The sequence below is a fragment of the Maniola hyperantus genome, chromosome 4 (assembly GCF_902806685.2).
Source record: "Maniola hyperantus chromosome 4, iAphHyp1.2, whole genome shotgun sequence".
NCBI lineage: Eukaryota > Metazoa > Arthropoda > Insecta > Lepidoptera > Nymphalidae > Maniola > Maniola hyperantus.
This window is the reverse complement of record NC_048539.1, coordinates 10,246,815-10,274,206: the sequence shown is the minus strand read 5'-3', so window position 1 is coordinate 10,274,206 and position 27,392 is coordinate 10,246,815. Positions and strand designations below refer to the sequence as shown.

Sequence of the window (27,392 nt, the reverse complement as noted above, 5' to 3'; positions counted from 1 at the left end):
TTTTAAAAAAAAATTGACACATAATGTATCACTTATATTTACTACTAGCTTATGCTCGCGACTTCGCCCGCGTGGACAACAAAAAATTCATACTCCTATTTTAGCCCCTTAGGGATTGAATTTCAAAAAGCCTTCCTTAGCGGATGCCCACGTCATAACAGCTATCTGCATGCCAAATTTCAGCCCGATCCGTCCAGCAGTCTGAGCTGTGCGTTGATAGATCGGTCAGTCAGTCAGTCACCTTTTCCTTTTATATATTTAGATATAGATACTTAATTGTGTAAGGAAAGCATAGAAAACATGAATAAGATAATTTATTTATTTTTCGTGCGTAGGTAAATGCCTATAGAAGACAGTGACGAATAGGGTCACTAACTTCTAAAGTTAGAATCAAGCGTCTAACAAAACAAATTCTGATAGTCAATCAAATAATAGAATAGATTCAAATGCGCAGTCCGTAGATACAAACACCGATAGAGATAACAGGTCACGGTAATCCGTATAACAATCACAAGAGCCGAATGGCCGGTAACGGTACCCCGCACACGAGACAATGCGTGAGACAGGTTGCCCGTCTGACCCAATTATCCAGAGAGTTGTTGTATTATTAGAGCAGCAACGTCTGTACTATACTCTATCCGCGGAAAGAAGTTAGTTATAGCGCTCTCTCTGAAACGTAATGCAATACAAATCATCATCATGATCAACATTGCCGGCTCACTGCAGAGCACGAGTCTCCTCTTAGAGTGAGAAGGTTTTGGCCATAGTCTACCGCGCTGGCCATGTGCGCATTGTTAAACTTCCCACACCTTTGAGAACATTATGAAGAACTCTCAGGCATGCAGGTTTCCTCACGATATTTTCCTTCACCGTTAAAGGAAGTAATATTTAATTAATTAAAACGCACATAACTCTGAAAAGTTAGAGATGCGTGCCCAGAATCGGACCCCCGACCTTCGATTTGAAGGCTTACGTTCTGAACACTAGACTTATCTATTAGTTCCTATAGCTTACGCTTTTGTAATGGCTTTTTGACGTCTGATATATGAGGTTTGCTGCTCCATGGTCTTACTCAATGCAATTATCTTTCTTAAGTTTTTATTGTCTTTCATTCAATATCCTGTGGTGAATTTCCTTGTGTGTGTTTTGGTTTTGTTTTATTCCCAGACTTTTGTTGGTTATATTATCTACTTTGGATGGACTACAACGCGACGAAAGTGGAGTGAGTTGACATAGCCCTCGACTCCGTAGTAAGACAGTAAGAGAAGGATGAGTTTTAAACCTACGGTAATTTAGATCTCAGGGTGCCTTTTTACCGTTACTACTGACGTTTCTAGTTTACTACCGACCTAAAAACCGATATAAAAACTGGCAACTTAGTACGTGTGAATTTTATCACCTGTCACGCTATGTCCTGTACGAATCGTAGCATTTTAAACGCTTCCTCGAGGCCATGTTCTACTTTTATTATTTAAACATCATCATTATAATGAGACGATAATAGCGTGAACACTGGGTACGCGTAACTGGATTTAGCTGATAGCTCGTGTCTGTACTCTGTAGGTACATACAATAGCAGAAAAGCTTATGATATCAATTTGAATTAATGTAATTTAATATTTGAATAGGTTATGTACAGTTATTGTTGTTTTTCTATTTACAAAAAACCTACGCTCGGTTTATGGATAACATATCGCGTAGGTTGTATTTATTAAGCCAGACTGGTGAGTCAAGTGGTCTCATTTTAATATCTTAGGCATTTCTAATATGATGCAGTCATCTCATAAGAGCTCTCTCAATCCCTCTCTCACAGAATGGCACATAAAAATTAACATACAAAACATTGTCCTGTAATATTGACAAAAATAAAACCACGCGCACTGTGTTTATTCGAGTTGCATAAATATGTGCCATAATAAAGCAGTGGTAGGCCGTAGGATTCTCCACATAGACACTTTACATTCTATAGCTTTGGACGACTTATTGGTTTTATGCAAATAACTAGCGAGTTGCGTGTTTATCTTGGGACCCGGCTGGAATGCTTCGCCGTCTCTGACACCTAACACGTGGCAAGAGGTCTTAGCAGATATCGGCGACATTTATAAATGGGTTAGCCTTTTCTTCTTTACAAAGTGTTCATTGCGAACATTGTTGAATTCTATCATTCGTTGTCTACGATGAGTAGGTACATTTATTACAGTTCTGTTTACTTTCTTTGTTGAAATCTCAACTGCATGATTTACGCAATGCTGTGCCGTGGCCGGCCGGGCAAATATCAATACTTTTGTGCCCTGATGGAACACAAGTACAACTGCTCACCGTCTGACATGAACTAAAGTATACGTACAGTGTCGAAACATTTCTTAAAATCGTACCCCGTCATGGCACAGCCCCGGTGTAAATTTTATAATACAAACATATTATCTTATGTACATAATAGCATAGCTAAACGGGTTGCGAAGCCGAAGTGGCAATGGGCAGGGCACGTAGTTAGCAAAACCGATAGACATGGAGCCCCAAGGTACTAGAATGGCGATCTCGCACCGGAAAGTGCAGCGGTGGCAGGCCCCACCAGGCAGACAGACAGGGAGACAGGGAGACGCTGGATTCAAGCAGCGTAAGACCGTGGCGTGTGGAAGTCTCTACAAGAGACCTATGTCCAGCAGTGGATGTTTGTCGGTTGACAATGATGAAACATAATGGCAACATTGAAACTCAACAATTTATAGGTATGTGATTTGATGGTAGAACAACTTAATACACTTAGCTCGGGGGTGTTTTTGAACAACTTTATCTGCGTAACGTGATCGTACATAATTTCTACTGTTTTACACCGCTGTGAAAGACGGAAATGTGGTAAATGGATGTCAAAACAAATATATTATTACAAGTTAACATATTGCGATAGGTCACGCTCGCCCGAGGTATAATACTGCCAATCGCTTTAACTTCTAACTAAGCGATAAGCTAGAGCACAGATTTGCGAGAGCTGTTATAAGAAGCTCACGTTATAAAATGCTTGAATGAAGGATAAATCAAATTCGGCATTTATTCGCTGCATCCGATGCGGCTGATTCTTCTCACATGTGCCTCTTGAATTTCTGTTGGTTCTTGCTCCTTCTTAGTATAGGAACCAATTGAGAGCCCAGCATTGCAGCTGTCTAACTGAATATTGGCTATTGAACTTCCGAAAATAATTGCACTTCGCTTTAATTTAATTGCTAATTCAAACTGAGTATTTTTATCTTTACATTCAAAATTTAATGTACCCAAACAATTAGGTATATAACTTAATGTGGCAACTTTTCGTGGGAACTAAAGAAACAATACTTACCACAAATAATACCCGTGTAACAATTACAGATGTAATAAAATTATAACGATAGCCGTTGAGCTTTTTATCGTAATGTACTCGTAATTTCGAAGATTAAAACCTTAAAGCTCTGATAAGCTTAATATCTCATTATAGAGTTCCTGTTATTTAAGGAGAGATCATCATCATGAAATTGATGGTAGGTAGTTTGCGTGTGAGTCACTTTGAGACATGTGAGACTTAAAAAAATATTCTACAGTCAATAGATTCAAACAGCTTTAAAAATGATGCCCGCGACTTCGTCTGTGTGGATTTAGGTGAAAATCCCGTGAAAACTCTTTGATTTTTCGGGGAAAAAATAGCCAATGTCCTTCCCCGGAATGCAAGCTATTTAGTATGGATAATGTTTTTAACTTTTATTTATGAATATGTGTGAGTTTAGACTCTCATTCCTGGACGTGTATATTATATTGGATCAGGAGTAAGTTTTTGGATGTATCTTGGTCTTGGAATTTTATTCCAAAGCAGCAAGTTTCGGCAGCATCTTGTTACCAGATAGTATGATAACTGGCCAGCCAAGCGATTTAGCGTTCCGGTACGATGCCGCGTAGAGTGCCAGATATGAGTTTAATGCCCTAACCTTCAAGGTAAGCGCGTTTTTATCTGAAACTGCATCGTCATCAAGTCACAGGTGAGTTCAAGCATGCCAGCGCAAATTTATGATCGAATAACAAAAGGCACCAAAAACGCAAACCCATACACACCACTTTCACTGGCAAAGTATTCAAGATTTCATTTATCAAACGTAGCTAATGTAATTTTTCAAGTGCAAATTCAAAAGCAATTAATCATCAGAGATAAAAGCCGTCCAGCTCCGCCCACATAAGTACTATTCACGTTCAACATGGTCATAAAGGCACCTACCCACTGCACAACTCTATTTAACTCTTTTTTGTAGCTTGTAAAATTATTATTTTTTTAAGTTTTTTGTTTTTGTTTTCATATCTGCAAAAGTGCATAGTGTTTCTTCTTTTTTATGTCAATTTTGTCCTTTACTACTATCGTATACATACATTATAATTAGCTGATGCCCGCGAATTCGTCTACGCGGATTTAGATATTTCAAAAATGTGTGACGTTGTAAATTTTGAACTACTAATTGGCGTCTCGCTTTTAATTAAAATCTATTTTGTTCAAAGTATGTTGGTGCCACCTAGCATCAAGGTGCAGAACTACGCGTGGGTCGATTGTTCAGAGTTCATTCGAGCCACAATAGATGGCGTTTGCTTCGTTGTCAATTGTCGTAAAAATAAAACAAAATAATTAAATAAAACCATAATATCATTTGTTTATTGTTAAGTCATTAACAAAACGGTTCTTATAATATATCCTTAGGTTCCGCAAATATTCAAAAATGAATTGGCTTCATGATCAAACTAACTGAGAGCGGCCACACTCGGGTTGCGTCTGGCAACACCGATTGGTGAGATTTAGAATTTTTCTGGAGTCAACATGTGAAGACGAATTTTTTCGTTCCAGGAAAATCTCACTCTTTTCGCCCATGGCTTCGCCTGGGAAAATACAATAGTTATAAATTTAGTCATCCTAACGTATAACAATGTTTCATCAGTTATGGTGAGTGAAAAATCAAGTAATGTGGATTCGACAAAATGGCGGTTTGGTTAGAGAAAATCCTAATTTCATGATTTCCTTTCAGTTCCAGTTATTTTACCTTCCCAAATAAATGAGGATAATGGGTTGTGGGTGGACTCCTGAAAACCATTGGTGGCCAGGAGTTCAATAGGTGAGTTGTGTTTGATCGGGAAAATTCCACGTGTCGAAATTTTCACACAGCACAAATTATAATCTTGTTTTCTTTGTTGCAGGGTTTCCGTTTGCGTTTCCGTTTTTAGTTTTCGGTTTTCGTATTTCGCTTTCGTTTTCCGTATTTATTTCTTTTGCACATTCACGTTGGCAACTTAATTTCTATGGATAAGACTTGGTGAAAATCTTTGTAATGAAACATTTCGGTTGTGAAGAATCAAATAAATTGAGTTTTGGATCTTGGCCGATGCCGTCCAGCTACCTTGCAGTCTTCGCACCTACAAGTAAGCAAATGTTTGTATCCTGGAACAGTTTAGTGAACCTTCTTAGTGTATGTGTACAGTAAGAACCCTGTCTTTACTACTGAGCTTTTATTTTGAAACAATTTATGAATTTTACTGTGTCATTGTCTATTCCATGCCAATGGCATCTTAAATTTAAAACATAGATTTTATGTACTATCTACCTAAGGCATTCTAATGTATCTAAATTAAGTCTTGGCATTAAGCTAGAATAACTAAGCATTATTAGCCATCACTATGTATTAAGCGACCCCGGTAAAAGTTACATTAAAAACAATTTTGCCTAACATCTAGCAAATTTCATTTATAACACCTCATATACATTACAAGGGAGTCGACGGCTAGCTTCTATTCTTTACTAGGTAGATAGATCAAGTAAATAAAATTATTTTTTTTTTCCCTCTAATCTTTGTAAGGGGGTAGATTATTCCGTATCCGGGTATATTTCCATTCCGCCCAATTTACCACCCTTACAAATGGCGCCCGAACGTTTTTTTATATAGTTATTTCTGTATATTTTGAGAAATTTTGTGAATTTTATGAAATGTACTCCGCTGATTGTACAATTTTCTAAGTAGTGACACATTGCAAAGAGCACTAAGCTGTTTTTATGGTTAACTAACTAAATAATAACTAATAGTTAGAAATTTTGTTTGATAGTTTAAGTAATTTTCTGAGTATAGTCCAACATTGGTTTTTTTTTTCTTATTTAATTAACACATTATAAATGGTGCTTATGCCGTTCAATTATGTTATTTGACTTACCTTGGAGGTGTATAAGTGAATGTTTGCCTTCAGTTTAGTAATAAACATTGCTTAACTGAGTTGTTGTTGGGTATTGCTTTCAATAGTAAGTACATCTTATGTTTGAAATTCCGGTAACTTAGTATAATTAAAGTTTTGAAACGCTATGTGCCGTTAACTAGTTACACACATACATTTATAAATACTAAGAGTTACAACTTGTGAAACTAAATATATAAACTATATTCAGAGATTACATTAAGTTCAAGTATGAAGTTATGAACAATTTTTTTTCAGTGACTTGATACTTCATTATTTTGTTGAAATTTTGTTTAGAGCTGTGTTAAGGTTATGATAAAAGCTACTTCACACACAAAACATGTTAAGTTTAATTGAATGCTGGTAGTTTAAAGTGACATTTAGAAACAGATTTTGTTGTATTTTAGGTTATGTGTTAAAAGTGTAAAGTAACAGTCATCAAACCATTGCACAATCTCTTTGTTTTTTTTTAAAGATAATATGCTATTCAGAGTTCATTGCAACTTTGTTGCCTGTTTACTTTTGTAATTGTAAAGGTTGTAACACACTGTGTACTCATAAAGGTGATACTGCACCTTACAATCATTTATTCAATTTTGGGAAGTTTTATTTTGTTATATTTTGTTTACTTTAGTAATAATATGTGCTTGTATTATTAACAATATTTTGGAATAGGAACATAATTGATAAAATAGGTTAGGATAGACTTAAGAATATTGTTTTTGTTGTGTATTTTGCTTGTGTATATTTAATAGTTTAAATAACTTCTTTTGTGTTTGTGTTTAACCAATTTGTATAAGGCTAAACATAGACAGTTACACAAGCTCGATATTTTGTTAAATGTGTTTTGACTTAACACAATGGAACAGACTTTTGCCCAGTTTCATTCACTTTTGAAGGACGAATTGTGTTATGAGGTATCCATTCGTTCCGAAACTCCAGCACCTACAGTGCTAGGTTTAAAGAAACAGTTAAAACAATTAATTCAGGAAATTCCTTCTGAATCAATTTTAGAGACGGATTTCACTTCTGAAAGTGAGTTAGGGGTTATTACTAAAAAACTTCAAGACTTAGAAGATTTATTAAAAAAGTGTTCTGACACTAAAGATAGACATGCCCTCTGTAGGTCTAAAGCTTTAGCTTCACATTTGTACTTTAGAATTTTGAGAATACAGTGTTCCGAACTCAGCTTAATAAGTAGGAAGAGTGAATTACATACAAAGTTGCAGAGTTTGATTTCCAGATTAGATGCTGACAATGAGTCGTCTCACGACGAATCACTGGATTCCGAGAGTACCGCCGTTGACTGCACTGGTGATAAAAATGTTGCCAAGTGGAAGTTAAATTTCAACGGACAGGGTGATCCGCGCAGTTTCATCGAACGCGTTGAGGAATATAAAAGATCTTATGGCGTTTCAGATGGAAAATTATTTGTTTCTGCATTTCATCTTTTTACAGGCCGAGCATTGTTATGGTACAGAGGCAACAAATGTCAAGTTTCGTCTTGGTCAGAATTGAAAACTTTATTTTTAGAGGAATTTGATGCAGTAGATTATGACTACAGGTTGCTAGGTGAAATTCGAGCAAGAACACAAGGCTCTGAAGAACCTGTGTCTATCTATTTCGCTGTAATGTTTTGCATGTTTTCAAGGTTGTCAACACCACTTTCCGAAGAACAAAAGTTACAAATTTTATTACATAATATTCGCCCTTTTTACTCAGAACAATTAGCTCTTGTTGACATTAAGTCTGTCGCAATGTTGAAGGAAAAGTGTCGCAAACTAGAGGCTGCGAGGCAGCGTTCCGCCTTATTTTCTGAGCCTACTAACAGTAAGGCAACTTTAAGTTCAGAGTTTGCTTACAAACAAGTGACAAAACAGATAAACACACTTTCAGTCACACCTGCACCTAAGGTTGATACAAGTAAAGGCACTGGTTTTACGAAAACAAATAAACAACTATGTTACAAGTGCGGCAAGGGTAACCATTCCTTTAAATTTTGCAGGACAGTTCCGAAATTTATTAGATGTTTTTCGTGTGGACGTCAGAACTTTACAGTAAAGACATGTCCAAGTTGTAGTAAAAAGGCGATTAGTAAACCCGCTCCGGACAAAAATTCAAAAAACTAATTAGTAAGAACTGTGCAGAGACACAAGTAAAGAACTTGGTCATTAACAACAAAACATCCCTTTTACCTGACACAGTTCTGTATTCAGTGGATAAACGAGACTTTAGGCCACATTTAAAGGTTTTTGTTGACGGTTTTGAGATTACAGGTTTACTAGATTCCGGTGCTTGCGCGTCAATTTTGGGTAACCAGGCGCACAAGGTTTTTTTGAGATTCGGTTATAAATTGCATAGCAGTATTGATACCACATTTTCAGTGGCAAATGGAGACAAACTTGATTGCATGGGTTATATGTTTATTCCGATTACTTATAATTCCGTAACTCACATAATAAAATTTTTTGTAGTACCCTCTATAATAGCGGATGTTATTTTTGGCTGTGACTTTTGGAAAACATTTCAGTTAGCCCCTGGCATTTTTGATAATTTAGAATTAATTAAGGCACCTTCTCAATTTTACAATATTTGTGCGATTGATAATGAACAAATTCATACCATCACTTCTTTTGAAAACTTATCATCTCAACAGAAAGAATTAGCCCAGTCTGTAGTAAATAAATTTTTAGATATTTCTTCAGAGAAAATAGGATTGGGTAGAACAAAATTAATTGAACATGTTATTGACACCGGTGATGCCTTGCCAATAAAAATAAAACAATATCCACTTTCTCCCGAAAAGAAGGAAGCTTTAAGTAAAGAGTTAGATAGGATGCTGGAAATGGACGTAGTTACTCCGAGTGAAAGCCCTTGGAATAACCCAGCAATTTTAGTGAAAAAGGCAAATGGAGACTGGAGATTTTGCCTAGATTGCAGGAAATTAAATTCAGTGACAAAGGGGGATTCATACTCAATACCGTACATTCCACAAATTCTAGATAGCTTGAAAGAGGCAAGGTTTTTATCATCGATTGATTTAAGTTCAAGTTTCTGGCAAATTCCGTTAGCTAACGACTCTCAGGAAAAAACCAGTTTTACAGTTCCTGGTAGAGGGTTATTCAAATTTAAAGTCATGCCGTTTGGCCTATGCGGTGCACCAGCACGACAGCAGAGGTTAATGGACCAGTTATTTAATCAAAATTTTTGTAGTGATATTGAAAATGGAATAGTATTTTGTTATATAGATGATATTGTTATTTGTTCTGCTGATTTTGAAACCCATTTAATTTATTAAACAGAGTTCTGGATAAACTAAAAATGGCTCAACTATCCATAAATTTTGATAAATGTAATTTTTTTAGAAACTCTTTGAAATATTTAGGGTATATAGTGGATGAATTTGGTTTACGCACAGATCCTGGAAAAGTTGCCGCAGTTTTGAACTTTCCGACCCCAAAAACTGCACAGGAGGTAAAGATTTTCCTAGGCACTTGTTCTTGGTACAGGCGCTTTATTAGGAATTTTTCAACCATCGCTGCACCACTCAATAGACTAACGAGTAAAGGAAAGAACGCACCTAAATTTGAGTGGAGCGAACAGGCAGAGGTAGCATTTAATACATTGAAGAATGCGTTGGTAACCGCACCTGTTCTTGCGGTACCGAATTTTGAAAAAACCATTCAAAATACATTGTGATGCTTCTGCATATGGTGTTGGCGGTATGCTAACGCAAGAAACCGATGGTTGCGATCATCCCATTGCGTATGTCAGTAGGAGCCTAAATAAAAACGAAAGGAATTACAGCGCGACGGAACGCGAGGCTCTAGCTGTGATTTTTGCAGTGGAGAAATTTCAGGCTTATTTTGGTTCCAAGCCAGTCACAATTATCACAGACCATGCATCCCTAAAGTGGTTCTTAAATTTAGAAAATCCCTCAGGACGACTCGCCAGATGGGGTTGTAGATTATCACAGTATAATTTTGTTATCGAACATAGGAAGGGTTGTGATAATGTAGTTCCGGATACCTTGTCGAGACTCATACACGTAGATGTAGTTGGTGATCGTGATGATAACTCTAGTCAACAAGTTTTGGTAGATGACTGGTATGACAAAACATTTAATGGCTGTAAAATCAATCCAGCAAATTTTCCGAATTTTTGTATTTTGAACGATAAACTATATCGTTACAGTAAATGTAAATACCAGCTTCTCAGTGAGTTCGACTGGAAAGAGGTAGTCCACAAGAACGACATCCTTAGAATTATGCAACAAAACCATGCAGATGCAACTGCAGGTCATTTTGGTGTGTTCAAAACTCATCGCAGATTATCCCTCAGATATTTTTGGCGTGGTATGTATAAGGACGTGGTTGAGTACGTTAAGAATTGTGATACTTGCTCTGCGTATAAACACACGACATCAGCCACTCCAGGTCTGCTAGGGAAGCCTAAAGTCTGCGAGAGACCTTTTCAGGTCATTTCGGCTGATTTAGTCGGACCTTTGCCTAGGTCTAAATCAGGATTTACATTTCTTTTTGTGGTGACGTGTTGTTTTTCGAAATATACAATGTTGTTTCCGTTACGGCGTGCCACAGGTGCCGCTGTTGTTAAAGCGCTAGAGAATTTTGTATTTTTGAACCATAGTGTTCCAGAGACTGTGATTGTGGACAATGGGTCCCAATTTACAGGATCTGAATTCCGTAATCTCATTAAGCGTTATAATATTCCGAAATTACACTACACACCACTGTACACTCCGCAAGTTAACCTTGTTGAGAGGTACAATAAGGTTGTTATGACTGCTGTAGCCGCTTTTGTGAAAGATAACCACAGGTCCTGGGACGAAAACCTGTACAAGGTCCAGTTCGCCATAAACAGTGCGGTTAATGAATCCACTGGATTCTCCCCGTTCTTCCTTGTCCACGCTAGAGAACCGGTTTTAAATGGTTCCTTCTATAAGGACACGGATAAGGAGTACGAGGCCGGAATTCCAAGGGAGGAATACGCAGGAAAGTTTGGAAATTTGGAGGACATATTTGGTCAGGTTAGGAGAAATTTGTTTCAGGCTCATGCAGAGTATGCAACGCATTACAACTTAAGGCGTAGGTCTGCAAGCTATTCTGTTGGGGATATAGTGTGGAAAAAGACCTATCCACAAAGCGACGCTACAAATTTTTTCACAGCTAAGCTGGCACCTAAGTATGAAAAGTGCAGGGTTGTCAAGGTTTTGTCACCTTTGGTTTATGAACTAGTTAGAGTAGCTGACAACCACCCAATAGGCACTTGGCATATTAAGGATATTAAGAAGTAGATATTTGCCATTACTTAGTTTGGTCTAAACTGTTTGAATATTTAAGTTATCAATATTCAATTAGGAATTTGTATGAGTGTAGTGATGTTCTGAGTTAACAGTTACATTACCATGGTTCAGTTGAAGATGAATGTAGTGGATGTATGTAGGGATGAATATGTGATGATTGGAATGCTTGTGGTAGACCAACCGGTTGAGAAAGTAAAAATGCAAATATCGTACTTTGGGGATAACGAAAAGGGGGGGTTTTGTGTTTTGTTTTCGTTTTCCTTCTAGATAATGGATCATTTCTGTTATTTTTCCGATTCTGTTCCGAGATCTATTTTCTAGGAGAGTTATTTCGTTTTTTTTTTCTCATATTCCGATTTTGATTCGGTTTTATTTTTCCGAATGGGATAGAGAACGGTTGCCATATCAGATGGACCCGTTCACAACCAGATTTTCCGTATTTGTTGAGTAACAAATATTACGATGGTAGTTTAAAAGAGTGAACCACCGTAGGCCTAGACGCATTCTATCAGTCAGCTGAAGAATGATGCCAAGATGTTTCCACTCAAGTGTCTTAGACACCATGAAGTTTTTTGTATATATTCTTTTTAGAAGTTAGGGTTGTGTAGTTAAGTATAATGTATAAAACCTTACACTGTTTTCAGCATATTTATTTTGTTAGACAATTTTCCTTGTTAGTAGTAGATGTGCGTTCACGCGTAACTTCTGTGTTTTTTGTTTGTTTGTTTCAGGCAAATTGTTAGTAGTTGTTGGATGACGCTGAGGGCAGCGTGGTTCAACCTGTTGAACCTTTTCGTAGGAGGGGAAGTATTGTGACGTTGTAAATTTTGAACTACTAATTGGCGTCTCGCTTTTAATTAAAATCTATTTTGTTCAAAGTATGTTGGTGCCACCTAGCATCAAGGTGCAGAACTACGCGTGGGTCGATTGTTCAGAGTTCATTCGAGCCACAATAGATGGCGTTTGCTTCGTTGTCAATTGTCGTAAAAATAAAACAAAATAATTAAATAAAACCATAATATCATTTGTTTATTGTTAAGTCATTAACAAAACGGTTCTTATAATATATCCTTAGGTTCCGCAAATATTCAAAAATGAATTGGCTTCATGATCAAACTAACTGAGAGCGGCCACACTCGGGTTGCGTCTGGCAACACCGATTGGTGAGATTTAGAATTTTTCTGGAGTCAACATGTGAAGACGAATTTTTCGTTCCAGGAAAATCTCACTCTTTTCGCCCATGGCTTCGCCTGGGAAAATACAATAGTTATAAATTTAGTCATCCTAACGTATAACAATGTTTCATCAGTTATGGTGAGTGAAAAATCAAGTAATGTGGATTCGACAAAATGGCGGTTTGGTTAGAGAAAATCCTAATTTCATGATTTCCTTTCAGTTCCAGTTATTTTACCTTCCCAAATAAATGAGGATAATGGGTTGTGGGTGGACTCCTGAAAACCATTGGTGGCCAGGAGTTCAATAGGTGAGTTGTGTTTGATCGGGAAAATTCCACGTGTCGAAATTTTCACACAGCACAAATTATAATCTTGTTTTCTTTGTTGCAGGGTTTCCGTTTGCGTTTCCGTTTTTAGTTTTCGGTTTTCGTATTTCGCTTTCGTTTTCCGTATTTATTTCTTTTGCACATTCACGTTGGCAACTTAATTTCTATGGATAAGACTTGGTGAAAATCTTTGTAATGAAACATTTCGGTTGTGAAGAATCAAATAAATTGAGTTTTGGATCTTGGCCGATGCCGTCCAGCTACCTTGCAGTCTTCGCACCTACAAGTAAGCAAATGTTTGTATCCTGGAACAGTTTAGTGAACCTTCTTAGTGTATGTGTACAGTAAGAACCCTGTCTTTACTACTGAGCTTTTATTTTGAAACAATTTTATGAATTTTACTGTGTCATTGTCTATTCCATGCCAATGGCATCTTAAATTTAAAACATAGATTTTATGTACTATCTACCTAAGGCATTCTAATGTATCTAAATTAAGTCTTGGCATTAAGCTAGAATAACTAAGCATTATTAGCCATCACTATGTATTAAGCGACCCCGGTAAAAGTTACATTAAAAACAATTTTGCCTAACATCTAGCAAATTTCATTTATAACACCTCATATACATTACAAGGGAGTCGACGGCTAGCTTCTATTCTTTACTAGGTAGATAGATCAAGTAAATAAAATTATTTTTTTTTTCCCTCTAATCTTTGTAAGGGGGTAGATTATTCCGTATCCGGGTATATTTCCATTCCGCCCAATTTACCACCCTTACAAATGCCGTGGGAGCTCTTCAGTTTTCCGGGATGAATATATTCTATATTCGTCTCTATATGCAAGCTATCCCGTTTACATTTCTTTTTTGAAAATGGTTCAGGGTATTTATAATATTAGTACGGCTAAGTGCAGATAAAACTAACTTACATGATAACACGCAGGTAGTTGTTCAGTCGGTACTGAAAATGTGCCAAAGGGATGAAAAAATGTGCACAAAGAAAACAAAATATCATTAGCACGCATGCCTACAGTAAGTTAACCTGCGACTCAAAATCTTAATTTACTCTTAGGTCCATTTGCACATTACGATTACCGTTAAACTTTGACCGCCAATAAAAACAAAATGTGTTGCAATTTTGGTTTTGTTAACTTTGGAAACAAACTTTTACATTTTTAACCGACTTCAAAAAAAGGAGGAGGTTCTCAATTCGTCGGAATCTTTTTTATTTTATTTTTTTATTTTTTATGTATGTTCCCCGATTACTCAAAAACGCCTGGACCGATTTTGAAAATTCTTTTTTTGTTTGAAAGGGTATACTTCAAAGTTGGTCCCATTTCAATTTGGTGAAGATCTGATGAACATCTTCGAAGATAGATACTGGAACTCCTCAACGGATAAGAGTCAATTGCTCGCGATCAGTGTAATAGCTTAGTAAACAGTAGATTTTTAACCAGTCATAGCATAATTTCATGGGGCCACTAAAAATTGTGAAATAAAATTTTTTTACAAAAAAATAAAAACCGACTTCGTTACATAAACACTAAAAATTGAAAAATAATTTAATTTATTACCGAATATATTATGTATACAAGAGTTAATATAGTTCCATAATAATATTTTTTGGGGTCGGTGCCAATGAGGTGCCATTGTGGAGTCCCATAAAAATATGAAGTCTAGACGATTCGCGCAGCTAAAGCTAATTGGCACCGGCACCAAAAAGTATTATTATGGAACTATATTAACTCTTGTATACATAATATATTCGGTAATAAATTAAATTATTTTTAAATTTTTAGTGTTTATGTAACGAAGTCGGTTTTTATTTTTTTTGTTTGTATACCTAAACTGACATCTATAAAACATTAAACACAAATATTTGAGCCAGTGTAACTTTGAAACTACACATTTTTACGGAAATTTGACAGACGGAGGGTGCAAAGGTAACTTCTCTTAAACTTGGAGCTTTGGAAATTTACCTACCATTGATATTGCGAATTTCAGTGGAGTGTATGCTTTACTGATAGGTAGAGGGTACTACTTGTAGAGGATGCAGTCTACAACGATCGCCTTTATGACTCTAAATGCAGACTGTGCCCTATTGTGTATTTTAACGCTCTCACTTGCTATAAATCGTTTGATTTCTTGTTTAAAAAAAAAAAAAAAAAACTCATTTTGCATCGCATTGTTTAAAAATAAAAGTTTAGTTTAGTGTCTTGAGCTAAGTCATGACTCATGAGTTATTACATTGTATTAACTTTAGTTTTCCCCTGAATAAAACATTGAACATAAAAAATAAACTTAGGCACACTCTTTCAAAGCCTTAACTGCCGTGTGAAGTCATAAAACCACAAGTCGCATCTAGACCCGAGGGAAAAATAGAAGTTAAATCTCAGCTTAGGCTCATAAAATGCATTGTTAACACTTTTTTTCCATTTTTTATGAAAAAAATTTAAGTTGTGTAAATATTAGATGTTGTTGACTGAGTTTTAGAGGATTTCTGTAGTGTTTGGTGTAGATGGTAGAGTGTAATCGTAAACCCTTCTTTACCTAGATGTAAAGTAGCGGGAAGTGCATATCGCATGCTACACTTTGTGCCATACCGATTCATCTGGTTTAGCGGATTATGGCAAACTAAACTTATTTTTCTTTTAAATTGTAACATTAATTAAAGTAACTCATCGTCAATATGCTCCTTGTATTACTTGCATTAAGAGTAACTTGTAGTCAATTTTCTGGTCTTTATAAATAGGCGTTACAATAAAACTTATGCTAAAATAACCTGAGTAGGTGCTATACAAGTCATGCTGGTTCTAGCGCAAAAGATGAGCCAGCCAGTCAAACGTAGCTAGAACATTTAGTTCAGAACTTACCTAAATAAAGTGTATTCTTGTGCTCCAATATCTGTAACAAAACCAAACAAAAATAAGTTTGTGCGGTAAAAAAATTAGTAACAGAATTAAAAGTGAGTTTTTTTAAATTACTTGCACGTATTTCTCCCTATATATTTGTTAATTTCTTATTATTATAAAACCACATTCCATGTTCTGTAAGTATGAAGAAAAAACACGGTTTTGTGTAAAAAAAATGCTCCTTGTCAAATATCAACTGTTCAAATTTATAACTTATAAGTTTATTAGTTGAACACCTACCGGGAAAATATCAAGATAAAGTGTTATAAATTACAGTTATAACTAACAGCTGGTTACTATAAACTTTCCATCATTAAACAATATTATTGGTTATAAATAGTCAGCATCCAACTGTTTTAATAAAAGTTTAAGTAATCGTTAACTGTTTAAACTTTATTTGAATTAAAAGTAGACCGTGTTTACATTTCTCTGCGTAAAAGTCAATAAAGTTCTACTTTCTAACCGATCCAATGTGAGGCATTCCAATTTCGCATCTCCTATATAAACAATTGTCGTGGTCAAGTTTTAGTATATTGTTTTCATTTGTTTGAATAATTGAACAAAAACTAGTTCATACGATTTTTATTTACACAGCCTTTTCTTCGACCAACAGGAATAGCTTTTTTTAATAACGATTAGCTGTAGCGTGGATCTAGATTTGCCAAAAGTCCCGTAGAAACCTTTAGTTTCCTGAGATAGGTAAGTAGTCTAGATCACTTCTTCCATAGTCCTTTACCTGCAATGAAGGCTAATCTTCAAAATCGGCTCATTATTTCAAAGATTTGATAGAACATACAGATAAAAATTATGGAGTATATACGGAGATATTTGTGTAGATTTTGTATTTTCGCTTGATTGAGATTGCACCTGAAGATAATATATATAACGTGAGTCTAAGTTGAAAATATAATACATTTGAACCTGATATGAATGTGACAGCCATTTTGTGAACCCCTTCTGTTTCCTGTTATCATGACGCTAAATCGCCTGGCGATACTAAAGGGCTTATTCCACCTTCCTAAATCCTACGTCGTATATGGTATAGTTAAATAACTATACCATTTAGGACGTTGGATTAAGGAAGGTGGAATAAGTCTTTAAGGCCTACATTCTTCTTACGCTGATGTCAGTACTATTCTGCTTTGTCAGCGTCGCATTGTAGAACATGATTATATATATATTATTTCGCGCGACCGATGTAAGCGACTGATATAAACGTAAGAGGGTTTCAAGCCTATATTAATTGACCCATGCCAGCAGTATGAACAATTTAGAAAAGATATTTTCATAAACAGACCCTAATTAGTCAAACTCGAGACACCTTGTTTACTAGACTGCTAATCATACCGATCCGCCAGAAAAGCCGTCAGGACTACATACCAAACTAAGTCCTTTTAACATTTTCTCCGACACTGGAACACTTATGTGGAGTCAAAGTAACATGAGAGCGTTCAAGTTATTTATTTGCTGCGTTCCTTTGGCGCCGATGGGAACAAATAAATGTCTCGACATCGCCGCCCAACTAACTGGCGGTATGCCGCATACCAAAAGCTTCTACACCTTATTAATCGACTAGTAAATGACGACGATTTCGCCTTCTTATAGGTACATCGAACAGTATTATAATGATCTTCAAAACGTCGCATTTCTTGCCCTATATAGATGCAGTTTTATAATCAGGGCATTTTTTTTTATCCTACTACAAGCTAGCCCTTGAATTTAGTTTACGATCCTACTTCATCATAAAATGCCGATGCAGTCTAAGATGGAAGCGAATCTCTGACTGGTTTCTAATCGACATCGTAATGCAAATCTAATTCATGGCCGAAGCCTCCCACCAGACCAAACCTAACTTTAGTAAAACTTTTTAAAATATTTACTCCTAAATTTACCCAGTTCGCAATCAAACCCAGAACTTTTCACTTATAGTATTTATACTTGTAAAACCAGAGCAATAAGTGGTAAGCCAGTCTTAAAAAAAAAATTAAAATAAAGTAGAGAGGAGTTTAAATTAAATGGACTTATAAGGGCAATTTCACCGACTCGTAGTTCGTACCACTAATTGGTGCATCGTACCGGAAAACTAAATCATTTGGTGTTATAGCTTTTCCGGTTCAGAAATAACTACTGGCAGCCGAAGCCTTTCAATATCATGGTATAGACACGTCAATCTTCTGCTCTTTTGGTATGTGAATGATATCATAAGTAAGTATCTATTCGTAAAACACCAAACCAAAGCATAATTCAAAATCACGACTCCCATATAAGTAAAGAACCACGAATAACAAATACGGTAAGAATTGAAAATATGGAAAAGGTTTATAAGAATATCTTTTACTTTAACGGTACCCACTCCGTTTGGAAACCACAACCTAATGTAGCAGTTAATACACAAAAATACTTTTTAAAGAAGCTACATCAAACTTCCATTGAATGTTTATGAGTTTATGCCACTATAAAAGCGTAGATAGTCGCTGTGATCGCCAAAACGGTAAGTTAATATTATCATATTTTAAAGGGAATCGTAACTGTTAAGTGTGAAAGTGGCCATACCATATTACTGGTGCACGATGCCTTGCGATTAATCTTTACTGCTTAATGGTCCTCTGAACATAAAGCGCGCTCGACGCATAAGGCTCGGCATAAATGCTTGTTAGAGCAAGCACTGTAAATAAATCAAGGTTCGGTCTTTTTGCTCCGTACCTTAGTTTAGAAAATGAGATTAGAATAGGGAACATAATCACCGGCGGCGGTCGGCGGTCGCGCTCGTGATGGGGAAAATAAAAAGGGATTTTGCATTGAAACGTTTCCTATCGGCCTTAAGCTGGTTCCCTTTTATCCCGCAGCTGATCGCGCTAAACAATGTGGTTGTGCGGGGGGTGGGGTCGCGGGGTGCACGGCAGGGGTATGTGCATGACCGCGCAGGGCGCAATGACCTTGCGCGCACATTCCGCTCTTCCGCGCACTCCACTCCCGCGACTCTCCCGGCTATCTAGCATTCTAGCCCGTGCCCCGTATATATAAATCCCTAGATAACAATTATTGCAATAAATAAATTATTTATCATAATTCATATTTTTCTTTATAAAAATAAAAGATGAGAAGAACAAAATCTAAAAATACTAACGACCGCCCGCGGGTTCGCTTGGCGAAAATATAAATCATCTATACTCCCTACCCCGTGATAATTTCTAAACATACTGCCTTTTCCTTGTCTATATTACTTATAAAATCTTTGTGCAAAATTTTAGCTTTCTAGATCTGACTTTTTTAGTCTAGACGTTACTGAGTCAGTCAGTGAGTCAAAACTTTTCTTAGAGTCATCATCATCATCATCACCATCATCATCATCATCAACCGTCAGGCGTCCACTGCTGGACATAGATCTCTTGTAGAGATCCACACGCCACGGTGTTGCGCCGTCTGAATCCAGCGACTCCCTGCGATTTCTTAGAGTAAGAAATACAAAGTTAATAGGTAATTATAATAATTCTTAAATCGTATTCTACCTATTTATAAATACCAAACAACCCTAAAGTAAAATAAGCGTAGTAATTCTATAGGTTTCAATATTTTCTTTCATAATAACGAGACATTATGCAAAAGTCGCCATAGATGGTGCTAAATAGGACTGAATGGAAAACAAACAATACATGAGAAAGGAAAACTGGGTTATTAACCTCTGTGAGTGCACATTGTAGAGCAAACAGCCTGAGTAAATAGGAAAAACTACAATCAAACGACACTTCCCGCGCGCCCTGGAAAATTAACGCAATGTGTACAGTAGAATGGTACTCTTTATACTTGTAGATAGTAAGACATAAGGTATGAATGATTAACATTATGTAATAAAAATAATAACAAGTATAGATAGTAAAAATGTCAATTCAATTTTCAAAGATTAGTCACGTAATCTATGTGGAAAAGATTTATCATTTTTCCATCATTTTTTTAATCTCGTTCAAATTTAGAAAATTTATGATTAACTAGCTAATGCCCGCGACTTCGTCCGCGTGGATTTACATTTTTGAAAATCCCGCGGGAACTCTTTGATTTTCCGGGATAAAAAGTAGCCTATGTTTTAATTCAGGGTATACCTAATCTATCTCCATTCCAAATATCATCTAAATCTGTTCAGCCGTTTTTGAGTGATTGAATACCAAACATCCAAACATCCAAACACCTAAACATCCATCCACACTTTCACATTTATAATATTAAGTAGGATTAGGATTTATGCTTACTTTATCTTATTCTAACGCTATAGGCTGGCCTTACCTATTACCTATATGGAATCGCATTCTTATTATTAAGAAACTGAAAACCGATTCTGAAGCTGAACGCTCACTTTAATACTTGCTATTGAAATATTTCCAAAAGCCTTATTCAGTGCTATCCAATCACCCTGAACCTATACAGGGCATAATTGAAGGCAAAACTGCGCCTACTCGGGAAATAACGGACCAGCGACCAAATTATCAAAACCACGAGCGAACGCAAACCGTTTCGAAGCACTCACAATTTGGTATTATACCCACGCCGGGAAATATTTGTTAAGCCGCCAACCGTAACGTAAGCTCATAGTCTACAGTGAGCATACTTCAAAGACGTTTCCATTGAAGTTAGGAGAGGCCTTTACTTGTATTGATAGACTAATTTAGACCTCTAGCATTTCAAAATTTTCAAACGACAAGATTTTTAATATTGTTGCTTATACTTACTAAATGAATTACATTGGCCGCGGCCCGCACTGTGGCATGTTTCACACAAAATCAAAAAAACCAAAGGCACAGAAGCATGACTAGTGCCCCAATATATTAATAAATTCACATTCAGCGGAACTTCAAATAACTTATTGAAATTGATACTCGTGTTATGATTTAAGTAAAACAAAAAACTCGTTACTTAATTAGAAATAATTAGAACGGCGGTCGTTACAAGTTCCATATCAAATAAATTGCCGACAAAAAAAGTCACCAAAGATACATTGAGTAAGTATTTGTTTTTTTATCCCGACCGGATAAAGTATACATAAAAACAATCACGACCGAACTTACAATTTCAAAGAGCGATGACACCGCCTAACATCGTGACTTGAACAATATTGTAAAACTGTCACACCATTTTACTTAGAAATAGAAAACTTTCATGGTCATGTTACGCTTTATGCCATTAAGTTTGTATCAACCATATAGAAAAGATAAACATACTTCGTAGCTTTCGTGAAAATTCAGAATAGTTCAAAAGGATATCTCAAAAATCAAAATATGTAAAAAGATAATTTTTTTTCGATAAAGTGAATTTTCTATATCGATGGCAAGCACGCAAAATATTATAATGTGCAAAACAAATAAAAAGTAGGTAATTCCATTTTATAACAGTGTAATTGTAATTAAAATACGGGCTTCCTCAAAATAGCAACAAGTCGAATTAAAATGTAAAATAAACTTTTTTAGACAAGTAGCACATAATATTATAAAATACTTTTAAAATAAAAACAGATTTTTCGCAAAATACGAGTTCGCAGGCAACCGAAATCAAAGTCAATATGACGCAAAAGTATTACATGGTGTATGTAGTAATATGGACTCCTTACTCATTACTCATAGCTGGATGGTCTAGCTTGTGGCTAAAAGATGAATCAAACCAGTTTTTATTACATCAATTACGTTCAACTTTAACTAGTCGTCGGGTGGGCTGGATTTACAGCATTGCAAAGAATACCTACCGGTTATATTATCTCATATTTATATTTCTAGAAGAGTTTTATAAAACAAAATTTGCCTGACTACAATAGCGCCTGATAGAAAACTTTAATTAAATCGCCACTGAGCTTTTTAATTGCATCGTATATAATTATTATTCTCTCCATAAACATAAGCTTTAGGCTATAATAGATTCTCATTAATATGATAAAATATATTTTAATAAAAGCCTACTCTTTTTATCATATAAATATTAAAAAATATACATATTATTATTGATTACTCCACTGTTTTACATGTGCCTATTTTCAATGACCATTATACTCGTGCATGAGCATGTCGATAAATACATATATTTTTTCTTCGATATGCCTTCGTACATTCTAAGACATTACAATGGCGATTTATTAATCACCCACGAGTCTTTCCCGCGGTTATGCCATGAAAAACTGCGTACGGTAATGCATTTGTTAATGTTGGTCGATGGGAATAGAGCTAATAAGCCCTGGGAGCAGATGTGAGCAATTATTACACAATTAGAAACAACGCGCGATCACCATTAACTTATCTTTATCAAAGTGGGCTTCGTTCCTTTTATAGCCGTTAGGAAAAAGTGGGCTATGTCATCCGAATTAATGATATTACTGGTTCTTGCGCATTAACTTCAACATATAAAAGGAAAAGCTAACTAAGTGATATATCAACGCACGTCTCAAACTACTGGACGGATCGGGCTAAAATTTGGCATGCAGATAGCTTTTATGATGTGAACAACCGCTAAGAAAAGAATTCAGAGTTAGTTTACAATTTACATCCCGGGGAGGCTATAAGTAGCCTCATAGACTACTTTTTGTTCCAGAAAATCAATGAGTTTCTAAGGGATTTTTAGAAACATAAATCTATGTGGACAAAGTCAAGGAGATCATCTATTTAGTTCAGGGATAGCTTGCATCCTGGAGACGGGATATAAGCTATTTTTTATCCCGGAAAATCAAAGTTCCTACGGGATTTATGAAAAACATATCCACGCGGAAGAAATCGCGGGCTATTATGTAGCAATCTTATTACATAAAGAAGCGATCTAAAGCAAAGTATATGGAATCTATATAGAAGAAGTATATGGAAATACAAATAACCTTTTTAAACGTACCTACGCAAGTTATATATTGTATACAAAGTGCTATTACGTATTTTATACAAAGATCCACAAGAAAGTATTTTCTGTATTTTAGACTTAAAAACAAAATTGGTTTTCACTGAACCGTTCTATTTCCCAAATCGACGTTCGCATCTTCTTATATTGTAAACCAAATCCATTTATTTTAGAAAATACAAAGCATTCTCACTGTTCATTTAATTCTTGTTTAATCCATAAACAAGAATTAAATTAATTTCTTGTTTAGTCCATAAGGACTAACTACAATCACACCATTAATATAAGTCATGATGCGTGCTCAATATTTTTAAATAACCTAATAAATGAAATGCATCAAATACTTACATAATTGAAAGATTAAAGGTGATAGATATGTGCGAATAATTATACAGCATGCTCGTAAAATTATACCTACAGCGGTCGCGTTCTTACACAACATATTATAGTAGGTGTTATCTACTAGCAGATAGTAGATACATCATAAAACTACCGTATGTTGCTATTGTTACTAACACCGTATAAGACAAAGTTATTAGTTTAGTAGGCGTGATTACTGTCATAAAATTTTGTACTAAATCCTCTTTGCTAAATATCAATATGGGGCGGCTAGATAGATAGATAGATAGATTTCACTTCATTGTGAATATTCCAGATGATAGGAAAACCTCCTTGAAATCCACCAATGTGATATAATGTATTATAAGAAAATGTACAGAGCAATGCAGATTGCGACATATAATGTAGTTTAATACTATTTACGACTAATATAAAGTTACTCGTTATCTACATGTACTAATTGTTGCTGATAGTATCACTCCACACTAACAATCTAACAACCCGTTACTCTTTTCGCGAGTGATGCCATGCTTCGTCACGGCACCGCACCGATTTTACGCCTATAATTACAAATTAGTGGACACCACGTCTGAATAAAATATAAAAAGAAAATCTTTTACTCATCATTGCAACCATTGTCGTCTGATTTTTTGTATGCGAATGCCAAATAATACTATCACGCATCAAACGTGTAAGATTGGCACCAAATATAATTTCAACTCTATCGGTGGTAGAGTCTTGACATATCATAAGTGGTATAGATTGTCCTACATGAAAATAAATATTTCATTTCGTTTCTATATAAAATGATAAATGTTGCTAATGTCTGTTTATAATGCTTCACGTTATTTTTTTCTATATCTTATTGAAATACTTTTAATAATAATTAAGCCTCAATAGCTCAACCGGTATAGGAGTGGACTGAAAACCGAACTTAACAAGCAGATCCGCCCCAGCTTCAACGGGAGAAAATTATGAAAATCCTGAAAATACTGACTGAATGACTGATCTATCAACGCACGTATCAAACTACGGATCAGGCTGAAATTTAGCATTCAGATAGCTATTATGACGCAGATATCTACTAAGAAAAAAATTGTAAAAACTCAACCCCTAAGGGGGTCAAATAGGGGTTTAAATTTGTGTAGGTAGTCTACGCGGATGAAGTCGCGGGCATAATCTGGTAATATGATAAATTGTCCAAGTATGAAATACTATTTAATGTGAAATTCTTGGTTATCATTACCATATTATTAAGGATATTTGGTCACTTTCCCCTAATTCACTTTCGTTAATAATACTCGTTGGCTCGTAGCTTTTGACTCGTTGATGTCTTTTATATGGAGAGTGAAGTATGATCGTTACGTTATGTGAATAATATTACTTTACTGGCATATTGAGTCTTATTTTAAAAACGATAATATTTCATATTTTCTCAAATAACTGACTAGCTTATGCTCGCGACTTCATCCGCGTGGACTACACAAATTTTAAACCCCTATTTTACCCCTTTAGGGGTTGAATTTTCAATAATCCTTTCTTAGTGGATGTCTACGTCATAATAGCTATCTGCATGCCAAAAGCCCGATCCGTCCAGTAGTTTGAACGGTGCATTGATATATCAGTCAGTCAGTCAGCTTTTCCTTTTATATACATATATAAGATAGATACTAATTTCGCAAATTATGATAACAAAATTAGAGTAGGTATTACGTAGGACCTACTATAGATGAGACTACATTATAGTAGGTATTATAGGCTATTAGTGAAAACTCTGACGTGTCCAAAAATAATAAGTAATAAGAAAATATTCAATGCGATATAAAAAATGCCAAAAGTGTATTTCTGTGGTCCTCTTTCACGTGTTGTCTACTCTGCCCATCTTGATGTTTCAGCCAGTTTTTTCTTCTATATATCAATCAATCAGCCTGTTTGCGTCCACTGCTGGACATAGGCCTTCCCAAGAGCACGCCACTATACACGGTCCTCCGATTATATGATAATCTATATATATAATCCTATATATATAATTTATATATATATATATATATATATATATATATAAATATATATATAATATATATATAATTTATATATATATATATATATATATATATATATATATATATATATATATATATATATATATATATATATATATATATAGATGATCATATAAATTATAAACACAGAATATACAGTACTAAAAAAGTTACACTTCAGTTAAAATACATTATTATAATAATAAAGGCCTTACACTAAAGCTTGTTAAACTACATGTTTGTTAAGATATTAAAGATTTCATTTCATTTCATTTCATATACTTAGTAAAACGTAGTTATTCCATGAAGTTTGGTTATTTCAAACATAATATTATGAGAAATTTCAAAAGATTGTTTATTTAGTATAATCTGGGTATAAAAATTCTAGCTGTAAGTATTTTGTGTCTTACGTTGAGATGAGAGAGATGAATAAAATTTGATACAATATTTGTATAGAAATATTGTATAAATATTCTAATTTCTAACCGATGACCACATATCGCGTTTCTACATAAAACGCGTATGCATTTGCATTTAAGTAAGTAAGCTAAATAAATAAGCTTTCACTGCGTGGATTTCTAATAAAATTAAATGGCTAGTAAAGTTGCATTTCTAATCTAATATTAATTTGAGATAATTTCTGGAAAGTGTCGATTCAGTTAGCTTTCTTAGCAAAAGAGGCTAATGTCCTCACTGTATAGTGAAGACGATCGCTGGGAAAGCATGACTCAAGGTTTTTTATTGCCTCTTAAAAGGCCTGGATAGACACAAAACGCAACGGCAACAGCACGGCAGAACATCAAATTGCACGCATGTTCGATTTTATTTTTAATACAGGGTCAATTTTTGTTAGGTTTGATAGTGTCAATTTTTATAAGATTTGATACAGGTACATTTTTTGTAAGGCTTGATACAGTTGCAATTTTTGAAGCACGTCACACTGAGGGGTGCTATGGCAGTGGAGTGAAATCCTTGCGCGTTCCGCAGTGTGAACACCTTTAAGATAGGAATTCCTTGGTGCGTATAAACTAAATGCATAAACACGGCATATACTAGAAGCAGCATCATTATGACCTCACGCAGTGCGTTTGTGCGCACCAAATAAACCGGTACATTATATTTCAATAATATTCAAATTCTGCGTTTTATGTTACACTGTAAGCGTTTATATGCACAAAGGAACCGCTGTGCTTATAACTTGCTATCGCACCTCGCAGCCGTCGCACTTTGCGTCTTTCTAAACCTTTACAGATCAAGACTGTCCTGGTCTGGAATGGCGAACCAATGGTGCGAATTGAGAGTCAATATGATATACGTGTAGCATTTACAGCAGATAATCTGATAGTGAGTCACATATCATAATAATTCCCATTGAACCGACAACCGTAAAATTTGAAAAAAGGCTTAAAAATCATAAAAGAACGCGTAGGTCTTGATGTTTACATTATTAAAGTTAACTAGCTTTTGTCCGCGATATCGCTCAAGTGAACTGAAATGAATGCTGTATTCTAGCGAGAAAAGGCTAAGTCAGTCTCCAGAATATAAACTATATGTCCGTAAACATCAAAAATAGTAATTCAGGTGTAGAAGATTTTACAAAAAAGACGTACTTTCAGATTTACATTAGTACGAATTCAATAGCAAACGCCGACGTTTTTGCTGGTTCGTCTCGGTAGGAAGACCATTCCATAACAGTGGTTGATTTTTTGAGGATTCAAAAGCACTTGTAAAAGTTTGTTTAAAAAATATCTTTCTATTTCTATTCCTAAAAGCGTCCCTATCGACAAAGGTACTTTATGATATATCTTGAAGGATTTTTCAAGAGTAAACCGTATTACGCATAATAAAAGTAAGACAACAATTACTAGTCTTATAACACGAGCTTATATTTCTCGAAACTAATATCATATCTAATTGCTTCGTAGGTTTATTTCAATTACACCTTCTATATCATTTGCGTTTCTCATCCTCTTTTTTCTTTGCGCTCTCACTCACGACTTTATTCCTCTCATTTCTTTAGTAATATAGTGGCTTATTACCGTCAATAAGGCTCATTACATCGCAACTATCAGGAGCGGGAATATCCTGGGGTCGATGTCCTGCCGTCACTAGCATCCCGCTCACGTCGCCGCTCGCATTTTGACGTTAAACTATTAAAGCTATCGTCTTTTCATAGATATAGATCTTGGATAACGT

The 27,392-nt window shown here is 35.4% G+C and overlaps 1 protein-coding gene across 1 annotated transcript in view; it reads right to left on the bottom strand.

Annotated features, from left to right (window-relative positions):
- Window positions 1-27,392, bottom strand: part of tyn (trynity) — a 93,382-nt gene that overhangs the window by 49,862 nt on the left and 16,128 nt on the right. The window contains exon 2 of the mRNA XM_034985338.2: window positions 15,919-15,949. The gene's annotated coding sequence lies outside the window, so the exon portion shown is untranslated. The remainder of the gene's footprint in view (window positions 1-15,918; window positions 15,950-27,392) is intronic.